The following is a 12,065-nucleotide window of genomic DNA, read 5'->3' as shown; positions in this document are numbered from 1 at the left end:
ATTCTAGAACCCACTATCTTAAATGAGGGGATGTGTTTAATAAATCACATATCGTTGATATATGGAGAATCTCACCGAAGTGGCCCATTCTTCATCTCTGAACACAGCACCGGCATTAGATTTGCAGTGCAAAGATGTCATAGCATTGTGACGTCATCAAGTTAATGACGTCATAGCATCGTCAGGGAATTGTGCAAAATCAAAAATCTACTGTCAAAGCGATATCTCCTAGAGGATATCGTCTAATCTGACCAAACATTCTTCCTCACCTATGTGGGAACTCAACGGAAAGATTCAATAGCAGCAAGGAATGAAAAACCCTTTTCAATTCAGATAACAGATATTCGAAGATTATTATGATGAAACAGTTTCTTTTCCTGAGCTCTGTATGGTTCTTAAGCACACGATACTCCTTTAGGAACGGATAACATACATTATCAGCTCCGGAGGCACGTGTTAAAATACCCTTTCAGAAAGCTTGATAACATGTACTGTATGGGATATGTCCTTCGTGGCGATATGCTGTGTTTGTCTCTATCCCTAAACTTGGGCACCATTTCCCGAAACAAACTTAAGTTTCTACTTAAATTTTAAACTGAGTTTGATAAAATAAAACAGCTGAATTGTAATTCAACTGTAGTTTTAAAATGCCCATAGAAATTTAACAAACCTGTCCACCAAACTCAAATTGTCTACTGTGTTTGAGTTTAACTTTGATTTGAGTTCATTCTGTCAAATGAATTTTCCTGTGTTTACTCAAATTTGAGTAAAAACTCAAACTTAAGTCAAAACTCAGACTTAAGTTTGTTTGGAGAAATCGGAACAAGTTTACTAACAGTAATTTAATACATACGTTTACAAAACAATCGAACACATAATCAAGAAGTGAATAGTCTGGTACTTGGAAAACAATAACCCAAACAGGGAAACCGAATGATGTGGAAAGGATACCATTAAAACATTAGAATAAGTCGTGAAGGAACCTTGATATGACACTACACGAAATGATTTACATTTTCTTTTAATTTTGGATTCCATCTGTATTAAGTAAACTAAATAAACTCGTGATTAGTTTTTCATATCAGGGTTAAGTAACTACCTTTAGTTGTATTCTGTACACAGGACATCTTGACATAGAAGGAAACAAGTCTCTCAAAATTTCCTTAACAACGAAAACGTTCATGAGGTCAAGTTGCCCTCCGAAAGGAACGTTGTCTGAACATCATAATCACGATCACGGCAAATAGTAGTTGTTAATAATCGCGAATGAATGTTTAAAAGACAAATTATTTTTACAACAACTTACATCATTGATGTACACAGGACTGTACAGTCTCCAACGCTTGTCAAACCGAAATGTACGATGGCTGGAATTCAATCCGAGTTTTGCACATCGACCATCGTCCTTTCGATAGCCATGTAGATGGAAACCGGACTTGGACACATATGTTGCACATGACAGATGCGATGGAAAGAACCCTTGCAGAATAATAAGAGAGTCTTTCAGCTCGAGGTGAATGATTCTGTGATATCTGTATGTGGGAATATTTGCAGTCACCAATGAAAGACACATGAATAGCGTTAGCAGCAGGATGCAGTTTTCAGAGGAAAACACTGAAGTGATGCTTCTTCTCTTTGTCATGGTACACAGCGGATTCATGACGGTGTCGCAATTATAGAGAGCTGCTCGATCCACTGTGAATGTTTACAATAGATATAAAGGACAAAAACGCAACACTTTTAACCCCATCACTGTAGATCGATACCTCGTCACTATCAAAGAATACTGAAGATTATCGGCTCAAGACAAATCAGCTTTTAACAGACTATTCTTTAAGGAATACATTAAATAAAGATGATACTTAATGATATATGGGTTCAAGCTCCTTTGTCATTGGACCCGTCAAGATCTGGGATAGAACTGCTCCGCAATAACTAGTGCATTCCAAAAGAGGCAACTAACGGGATCAGGTGGTCAGGTTCGCTGACTGTCACCTGCCAATAAAGGCGACTATGCTTGTCGTAAGAGGCGACTAACGGGATCGGGTGGTCAGGCTCGCTGACTTGGTTGACACGTGTCATCGGTTACCAATCGCGCAGATCAATGTTCCCGCTGTTGATCACTGGATTGTCTGGTCCACAATCGATTATTTACAGACCGGTACCACATGGGTGGATTATTACTGGGTGCGGCGTGAAACTAAAATCAAAGTTGGGAGGGATCAGAAATCTCGCCTCCATATTATAGAGCATTGACTTGTTGCAAACATGTTTAATGTTGCATGACTTCATGGTCTGTCTTTTTGTGACATATTGTCCACTTGTATCTTGTGTTGTATAGACATTTGCTGGTTTTCAATCTGAAACCGTGATATTCATGTTATTTCCCTACCCTTGCCGACAGTTTTATTGTCGATCCTGACTGTTTGCAGCGCGCATGCGTGGTAATTCAGACACATTCATTTAGATGTGTTCGTACTTTAACGGTTTGAAAGTGATACATGCACAACACATTTACGTACTTAAAACATTTCAATATCATGGCAAACACTTCTGAATTATGCATTATTTCATATATACATCTACAGCACTTCAAGATCCGGCGTAGAATAGCCCTTCAGCAACCCATGCTTGCCATAACAGGCGCCTTAAACTAACCTAAACGGGTAGTCAGGCTGGATGACTTGTTTGACATATGTCATCGGTTTCCAGTTCTGCAAAACGATTAATCGCTTTATTGTCTGGCTAGATTCGATTGTTTACAGACACCCGCCACATAGCTGAAATATTGCTGAGTGCAACGTAAAACTAAACTCACTCAGTCCAATCCAGACCATTTCAACCAAAGCTGACAGTTGCCAATATCAGCGACGATATCTGTAATGTTAACCTTCAGTACAGCTAGCTACTATACAAAGATACGTGGCCTTTCAAAGTGGTTTTGTTATCTTTGATAACGCTAGTGGTTCAATTTCGACTCTTCGAGGATAAGACATATATTTCTTCAGTCTGATTATTATTCGTTCCTGGTCCCGTTTGATCGTGTAACCCAAATGAAACAATTCCGCTTGCCAATGACCGTAGTTCTTATAATAGTAGTAGAAAGTGTAGTATTTGAAATGTTTCGTTTCATTACACTGTGTATTGAACTGCATTGCCAGTGGATGTAAAATGTTTACTAACTCTTCTCTTATCTTCTGGCACATAGCGACCAGCTTTCCAATTCCAACATCACCATGGGTGAATTAAACATTAACAGCCTACTTTGAGACAGCGTGAACATAATCTTGAAAGCAATGGAGATTTCATTGCAAATAATGCATTATGCATCCAGAGCGATGGTTCACACGCGTATCTATATTTTGAAACTGGTACCTATTCTAATCTTGATTTATCGATGATGGACTCAAACCTCTTGACAGTTACATGATATTTTATTTAATTCAAGTAATGGTCAAGATGAACGTACAACTGCCCCCACCTGGAGGAATGGTTTGAACTCAGATAATGTCCACGTAGCTAACAAAAGTACTGTAGTCTCACAGTCTCACGTATCATAAGTTTGTTTATATGAACCTGAATACTCCTTTCCAGCCGAGCTTTTAAATCTGCACATGTGATTATCATCCTTTTCTTGCTTGCAAGTCATGGGCGAATCCACCAAGGTCTAAGACTTTGTGTTGGGTCCTTCAGAACTTCACCTGTTGCCAGTCTCTATGTTGAGGCTGATGAACCATCTCTTACACAACGTCGTATAAAATTGTCTGTAGAATACTTTACTAAATTATACTCTATACTCTATATACCCTGCCCGTATCTGTGTTTTCAATCCCCTTTATCAGGATTTATGCAAGATATCTTCTCATGTTCCGCCTCTAGGACATAGAATTAAACCATTTCTTTCTTCGGCCGGCATTGAGATGAAAAATATAGCTCCTTCTTGTCTTCTTTCTTCCCCTCCTTGGCAGTTGGTTGGACCACACGTTGACCTAGCATTAACTGCATTTAAAAAATCAGAAACTAATGAATTACAATATAAACAAGACTTTCATCAATTAAAAGGTAAATATAGCAAACATAAATCTATATACACAGATTGGTCCAACCTTGGTGGCGCAGAGGATAGTGCCACTGTCGTTGGTTCCAGAACAATATCTTCTAGATTACCGAATAATAGCTCTATTTTCCCAGCTGAAGCTAAAGCCATATTAACGGCTCTTAAATATATTCCACCACAAGGGACACTTATTTCAATTCAAGAACAATAAAGGATCTTTTTAACAATACTAGTTCTCATTTAATCATAGGATTTTTAAAGGATTAGATCTGTTAACTGAGTTGTAAATAGATAAATATTTTATAATTGGAAGCTTAACTTAGTAACTGATAATATTCGTGGCTGTGCCCTCAAAGTGGGTTGAAGTATTGTAAAATTATTGTCCTCCTGAGAGGGTACGTAAGTCCACAAACATTCACAGTAAACTTAAGTTTACCAGGTTTTTAATCGTAGTATTCATGCTCTTTTAATTTTGGCTAACTTTTCGTACAATCGCCAGCAGCTGAAGGGATGGTGTAAATCCAACTAGGGTCCATGTAGGTAGCAAAGGTACTGTAAATCCCCATGGTTCCTAGTGTGGTGATCTACCTTCTGTTGTTGGCGATCTATAGTCTGTTTTTATACTGTATTGTTCAAATAGTGATATTAGTTTTAACTTTCCATGCTAGTTTTAATCGAAATTGTGATATTCTAGTTGTTTTACTGTCCTTCGTTGACAGATTTTACCACATGCATATATTTTATTTAAATGTTCTCGTCACGATATGGCTGAGATATTGCTGATGTGACGTAAAATATTAACTCACTCACTCACTCACAGTACCCTCAAAGTTAGAGTACTGTAAAATTATTGTCCTCCTGAGAGGGTACTTAAGTCCCGAAAGATTTGATGTAAATTTAAGGTTTCCAGGTTTTTAATCGTAGTATTTTTGTCATTTCAATGTGTGGCTAATTCTTCGCATAAAAGCCAATGGCTGAGGGGATGGTATAAATCCAGCTAGGGTCCACGTAGGTAGCAAAAGTAATGTCCCCATGGTTCCTAGTGGGGTGATCTACCTTCAGTTGTTGGCAATCTATAGCCCATTTTCATATTGTATTGTATATTGTTGAACTGTTTTAGATCTAATTACTAGTTTTACATTGTCTGTGATATTCTAATTGGTTTTACTGTCCTTCGTTGACAGATTTTTATAACGTGCCATTACTTAATATGTAGTTTTGTAACGAATCGCCCCCGTCACGATATGTCTGAAATATTGCCGATGTAACGTTAAATATTATCTCACACACTCATGTGGGAATACAAATACAAAACAAACTTATCCTTTTCAACGATATGACGACAAAAGACAGTAAGACAAACAAGACTATCATAGGCACATATTTCAAAACTAGTAGTGACATCTAAAAACTTTGGAGGACGACACAATATAAAAATAGGCTATGGACAACAACTGAAGGTAGATCACCATACGAGGGACCATGGGGATTCACAGTACCTTTGATGTCTGCAAGGACCCTGTTTGGATTTACACCATCCCTTTTATCCATTTACGATTGTTATAACAATTTACCCGAATTAAAGAAGACCACAAATACCATGTTCAAAACTCTGACAAGCTGAAATTTTACTTAGAAAGCTTTGGGACTTACGTATCCTCTCAGGGGGGCAATAATTTTACGATACTTTAACCCCCTTCGAAGATACATGAACAATCTGACTAATACAAAACTGCCAATTATAACATGTTTAACTATTTACAGTTCATTTAACAAATCTAATTCTTTTCAAAATGCAACAATTAAATCAGAACTAACATCATTAAGAAAGATCCTTCATGGTGAGTGATTTGAAACAGTTATTCCTCGTGAAGGAATATCTAAGGACATGCTTGACCGTGATTCTTTCATCACAAGGGCTGCAAACCGGAAGATCCCCACCTTTCAATAGATATTCATGAGTATATTTTGAGTGGCCAATGCGACATCGTCGCATTATGTCCCTTATCAAATCTAGCCTGTCAACCCAAGTAGGTGCAACCAATATAGGGCTTTGATGACTTAATTTACTGATAGGTGGGTGTCCGTCTTCTTTCACCTGCCGCAAAGAGCTGCAGTACTTCTGATGCGGCTGTAAGCAAAATTCATTCATTCATTCATTCATTCATTCCCACTTCTTTCACGAGTATAAGATCAAATATATGGTATAAGAAGTGGTGTCATAAATTTGCTTTGGCGCCACCATCCTTGGACCCATCTGTAAATATGAAGTTATATATGTATATATATATTTGTTTTTTAATTGACTAAATTATTGTTCACACAGTAGGTCATTTGTTTCTGATTCTTTTTTAAAATGTGGTTAATGGTACATGGACTTGTGGCCGAACCAACTGCCAGGGAGAAAAATGCCGGCAGCAGAAATGAATGGTTTAATTCTGGGAACAAGAGGCGGAACAAGAGACGTTTTCTTGGTGTATAAATCATGATAAGGCGTATGAAAGACACAGTTATAAGCAGGGCTAGACTCGTTAGAAAATAGTGTAGTAGTATATTTTAAAGGTAATTTTATACTGCATTGTGTATGAGATGGTTCATCGGCCTCGACGTAGATACTGTCAACAGGAGAGGTTCTAAAGAACCCAAGACAAAGTCCTAGACCTTCGTGGTGGACGAAATCTAATAGTTGCCTTGGGAGTCGCCTCCAGAAACGATCGAATCATAATCAAGTTTAGAACGAATTAGAGCTCTATGCAAGTGAAGGAGGTCGACTGTTCACCCCCTGAACATTGGAGACGACTTTTACGAGATGTAATGCCCTCAAGCATTTTTCCTTAAGACATTTAACATGGGATAAAAATATGGTACCCAAACATTTTACTTTAGTGGGAGTACCCAGGAGACATACGGTGGATCCAGAAATGGATTCAGTTAGTTTTAGATTTAGAAAATTTACAGCCGTTTCGTTCCGACCAATCAGCAATTCTATTGAGAAAGAGCTGCAAGTGTCTCTCAATCGTGTGTATATGTTCATCCCCACATGACGCATTAAAATCATCAACAAATTATAACCCAGCAACTGAGTCATATAACACTTTTGATAAACTATTTATTTTTATACTGAATAACGTGACAGATGGTATGTTACCTTCTGGGACAGCTTGATCTTGTTCATAAAATTCAGACAAGGTGGAACCCACACGAACCTGGCAATGTTGATCTGTCAAAAACTGTAACATGAAACTAGGCAAAGGGCCTCTCAGACCCATTTCATGGAGATCTTTTAAAATTCCATGTTTCCAGGTTCTATCATATGTTTTTTTCGAGATAAAAATCTAGATACAGCATGTTGTTTATTGCCGGTAGTATTTAATTCATTAACAAACGTCTTTAATCTAAGTAAATGGTCAATGGCACTACTGTTTTTCCTAAACCCTCGCTGGATATTGGTAATAAGATCATTTGTTTCTAAGTGCCATATCAGTCTGTTATTGACCATCCTGTCAATGGTCTTACAAACTCAACTAGTAAGCGATATTGGCATATAGTTGGAAGGAGCACCGCCTAGTTTTGGAATTGGAAAAATGATTCAGTCATGATGAAGGAAATTACCCGTTATCCATATTTGGTAAAACATAACTAACAGGGTTTCTAAACAAAAATCAGGTAAATGTTTAAATAACAGATAATGAATATTATCAGCACCCGTAGCAGGATCATGGGCTTGTCCTAGGCATTAAGTAGCTTATGAATTGAGAGACCCCCATTGTCGTCCTCACTATTATCAGACGCAAACTTGATTTTATTTTTTTCAGCTTGTTCAAAGTTTTGAACTTGTAGGAGATAATTTGATGAGGAGGAATGTTGACATAAAGTTTCTCCAAATTATTAGCTTTGACAGACTGATCAAATAGTATAGCGTTTCCAGTGTTAGGATGATGAACCTCAGATGTGGATGCTTTACCTTTTGTCGTTTGCTACATTCAATGATAATTTACGGACATAGGTGTTCTATAATGAATGTTTGTAACATAGCTCCACGTTCAGCCATGGTTGGCGTTTATATTGCATGAAGGTACTTTCGCATTTAGTATTTTAAATTTAAAGTTAAGGACGGTAGAGTGATGACGGAAATATTTCTCTGCCTTTTCCCTAGCTTTTCTAGCACGTTTACAGTCTGCATTAAACCATGGCTTTCGTACATGTGGAGCTTTTTGTAGAGGATTTTGTTGTACGTTCATCAGCATGTTTAGATGTCCAGAAAGTTTGATAAAATGACTAGTGTGTCTTGGAGAATGCTCCATCTAGTGTAAGAATCGGGTGGATAAATTTCTGATAATATCGTTGGCAAGTGATCACTTCCACAAAGATCAGTGTGTACTGACCAATCAAATTCATTAACCAGATTGGAGTCAGCAAGAGAAAAATCCAGACAAGAGTAAGTGCTGGTTGCAGGATGCAGTGCTCAAGCCATCGCTGTATATATACAATTCATTATTGAAGATAAAATCTTCCAGTGTTTTCTCTTTAGTGTTAGCATTTATATCACCCCAGCCTGGATTATGACCATGGCGATCACCCATTATAATGCAGCGTTTTGAGAGTTGATGATAAAGCTCTTGAAGATCAGACAATGGAAGTGTTGAAGGCGGCTGAACATACAATGAGCATATTGTGAAAGCAGCATGGATACTAGGTCTCACTGCATCAGCTTGAAGATTAGTCGTAAGTGTGATAGAGGTTTAAATAACATTCTGCTTAACAAGGACTGAAGGTCCACCAGTTGCCCTTTCACCTGTAGGCCTTCGAACTGACTAAACGTATCTGTCTCTTTCAGAGAAGTTTCCTGCAGACAGAAACGGTAATGAGTTATATCAATTGATTGCATTAAATGATATCAGACTCAGCAACGGCACGAAGAACTGGTGGATGAGAATGGAGCTGATGAAGAAAATTATCCTAATGTTAGTGAGTGAGTGAGTTTGGTTTTACGCCGCTTTTAGCAATATGCCAGCGATATCACGGCGGGGGACACCAGAAAATGGGCCTCACACATTGTACCCATGTGGGGAATCGAACCCGGGTCTTCGGTGTGACGAGCGAACGCTTTAACCACTAGGCTACCCTAACCGCCCCTTCTAATGTTACTGACACTAGGTATACACGTTATATCTTTGTTAGAAAAACAATTTAAATGATATAAATTGTTGCAACAAGTTTCGGTGATTCAGTATATGAATTATATCGCAGACATCGTAAGCATTGTTATGTATGGGCCAGCTTGGTTTGACAAAACTCATTAACCGAAGGACAAGACTATCTCCCTAAACATTCGCAAATGAAAGTCTCATAATTTCTTTTCAGGAGTTCATTTGGAGAAGACTTTATCAGCAGTTGAAACAGATCCTCTCAACATGCCATGCATGGTGACGATGGTGATGAGAAGGAGGGGATGAAACTTCAGAGCCAATCTTGACCTCATCTTCCCACGGAAGTAAAATCACTACTTGAATCATATCATGAAGTTTGTGAAAGAGAAAGCTGGTGACACGAGTACAAGATCACATTGCGATGCACCACTAGGCTTCAACGGCAAGACCCATGGTACAGATCTGGCCATAAGATGGAAATGTGGCTTTTCATGTTGACCCTGGACCTTTCAACCAAGAGTGAAACAGATGTTTTGTGACAGACTCCATCTGGCAACCAGTAATGTCTTCAGTGGCAGTTCATGCATAAGCCTTCTAAACAATTCCTAAACCTTGGATGTATTAGCGAGTCAGCTTTCCACCAGTCCTCATATAACATAAACTTGTATTTTTTATCTAGTAGATTATGAAATATATCTCCTGAAAGAAAGACATACGATGCGTAAAAATTATGTCCAAAGACTGCATGCAGCACCAGATGTGGATATGTTTTGGAACACAATACAGACACAGCACCAGATGTGGATATGTTTTGGAACACAATACAGACACAACACCAGCAGTGGATATGTTTTGGAACACAATACAGACACAGCACCAGCAGTGGATATGTCTTGGAACACAATACAGACACAGCACCAGCAGTGGATATGTTTTGGAACACAATACAGACACAGCACCAGCAGTGGATATGTTTTGGAACACAATACAGACACAGCACCAGCAGTGGATATGTTTTGGAACACAATACAGACACAGCACCAGCAGTGGATATGTCTTGGAACACAATACAGACACAGCACCGGCAGTGGATATGTCTTGGAACACAATACAGACACAGCACCGGCAGTGGATATGTCTTGGAACACAATACAGACGCAGCACCGGCAGTGGATATGTTTTGGAACACAATACAGACGCAGCACCGGCAGTGGATATGTTTTGGAACACAATACAGACGCAGCACCGGCAGTGGATATGTTTTGGAACACAATACAGACGCAGCACCAGCAGTGGATATGTTTTGGAACACAATACAGACACAGCACCAGCAGTGGATATGTTTTGGAACACAATACAGACACAACACCAGCAGTGGATATGTTTTGGAACACAATACAGACGCAGCACCGGCAGTGGATATGTTTTGGAACACAATACAGACACAACACCAGCAGTGGATATGTTTTGGAACACAATACAGACACAGCACCAGCAGTGGATATGTTTTGGAACACAATACAGACACAGCACCAGCAGTGGATATGTTTTGGAACACAATACAGACACAGCACCGGCAGTGGATATGTTTTGGAACACAATACAGACACAACACCAGCAGTGGATATGTTTTGGAACACAATACAGACACAGCACCAGCAGTGGATATGTTTTGGAACACAATACAGACACAGCACCAGCAGTGGATATGTTTTGGAACACAATACAGACACAGCACCGGCAGTGGATATGTTTTGGAACACAATACAGACACAGCACCAGCAGTGGATATGTTTTGGAACACAATACAGACACAGCACCAGCAGTGGATATGTTTTGGAACACAATACAGACACAGCACCGGCAGTGGATATGTTTTGGAACACAATACAGACACAGCACCGGCAGTGGATATGTTTTGGAACACAATACAGACACAGCACCAGCAGTGGATATGTTTTGGAACACAATACAGACACAGCTCCTTTCACAGCAGGTTCGACAGCAACTGGATGATCGGGTTGTGGGTGGCGGGAGGAATGATTCCCCTGGTCATTCTGTCCAGCTCTGGACATACTCCTTTTCAGACATGGACACATTTTCCATATTATGCCTTGAAGTAGCAGACTTCCGTCAGTCAACATCCGGTGTAGCAATGGAGAAGGTGGTATTCAAGCATGGACTCGGCTTCCTATTTCGAAAGTAAAGGTCACTGAAGTTGTCACTGATCACAGTGTGCAATGATAAGTAAATTCACGAGTAAGTTTAATACACATTATGATGTTCCATTTTCAAATACATGAAGAGTATATAAAACAGCAATTTGTAATAACAGTTCAGTTATTGTTCTTGGTGTATATGAGTTTACTGAATCTGTTTATTAGTTGTAATTTGAATTGACACACTTGTACATTTAATGTTTGACTAGATGTGTATAAATTGCTACCAGCTGAAGGGATGGTGTAAATCCAGCTAAGGCCCATGTGGCAAACAAGTGTAGCATAAGTCTCCAGTGTGCCTCGTTTGGTGATCTACCCTCAGTTGTTGGCGACGTATAGTCTATTTTTTAACTAGTCTTTTTACTGTCCTTCGTCGAGAAGTTGTTTTTTTTTTTAATATAGAGATATTCCATGTCTGTGTTAAAGGTTCTCGTCACGATATGGCTGAACTATTTCTGATGTGACGTTAAATATTACCGCATTCGCTAAGCCACAAGTTGTAAAACGCAATATTTACGTCTCTGTCACATCGTTACATGATATAATGTCTCTCTGAATGCTGGACGCGATACGTAGACTTTTCTGTACATCAGATAAATGTATCTTACAACCATACTGGTGAGTGTTTTTTGGTCTTCC

Source organism: Haliotis asinina, chromosome 13 (genome assembly GCF_037392515.1).
Source record: "Haliotis asinina isolate JCU_RB_2024 chromosome 13, JCU_Hal_asi_v2, whole genome shotgun sequence".
Classification (NCBI taxonomy): Eukaryota; Metazoa; Mollusca; class Gastropoda; order Lepetellida; family Haliotidae; genus Haliotis; species Haliotis asinina.
Note: the sequence above shows the minus strand (reverse complement) of the source record.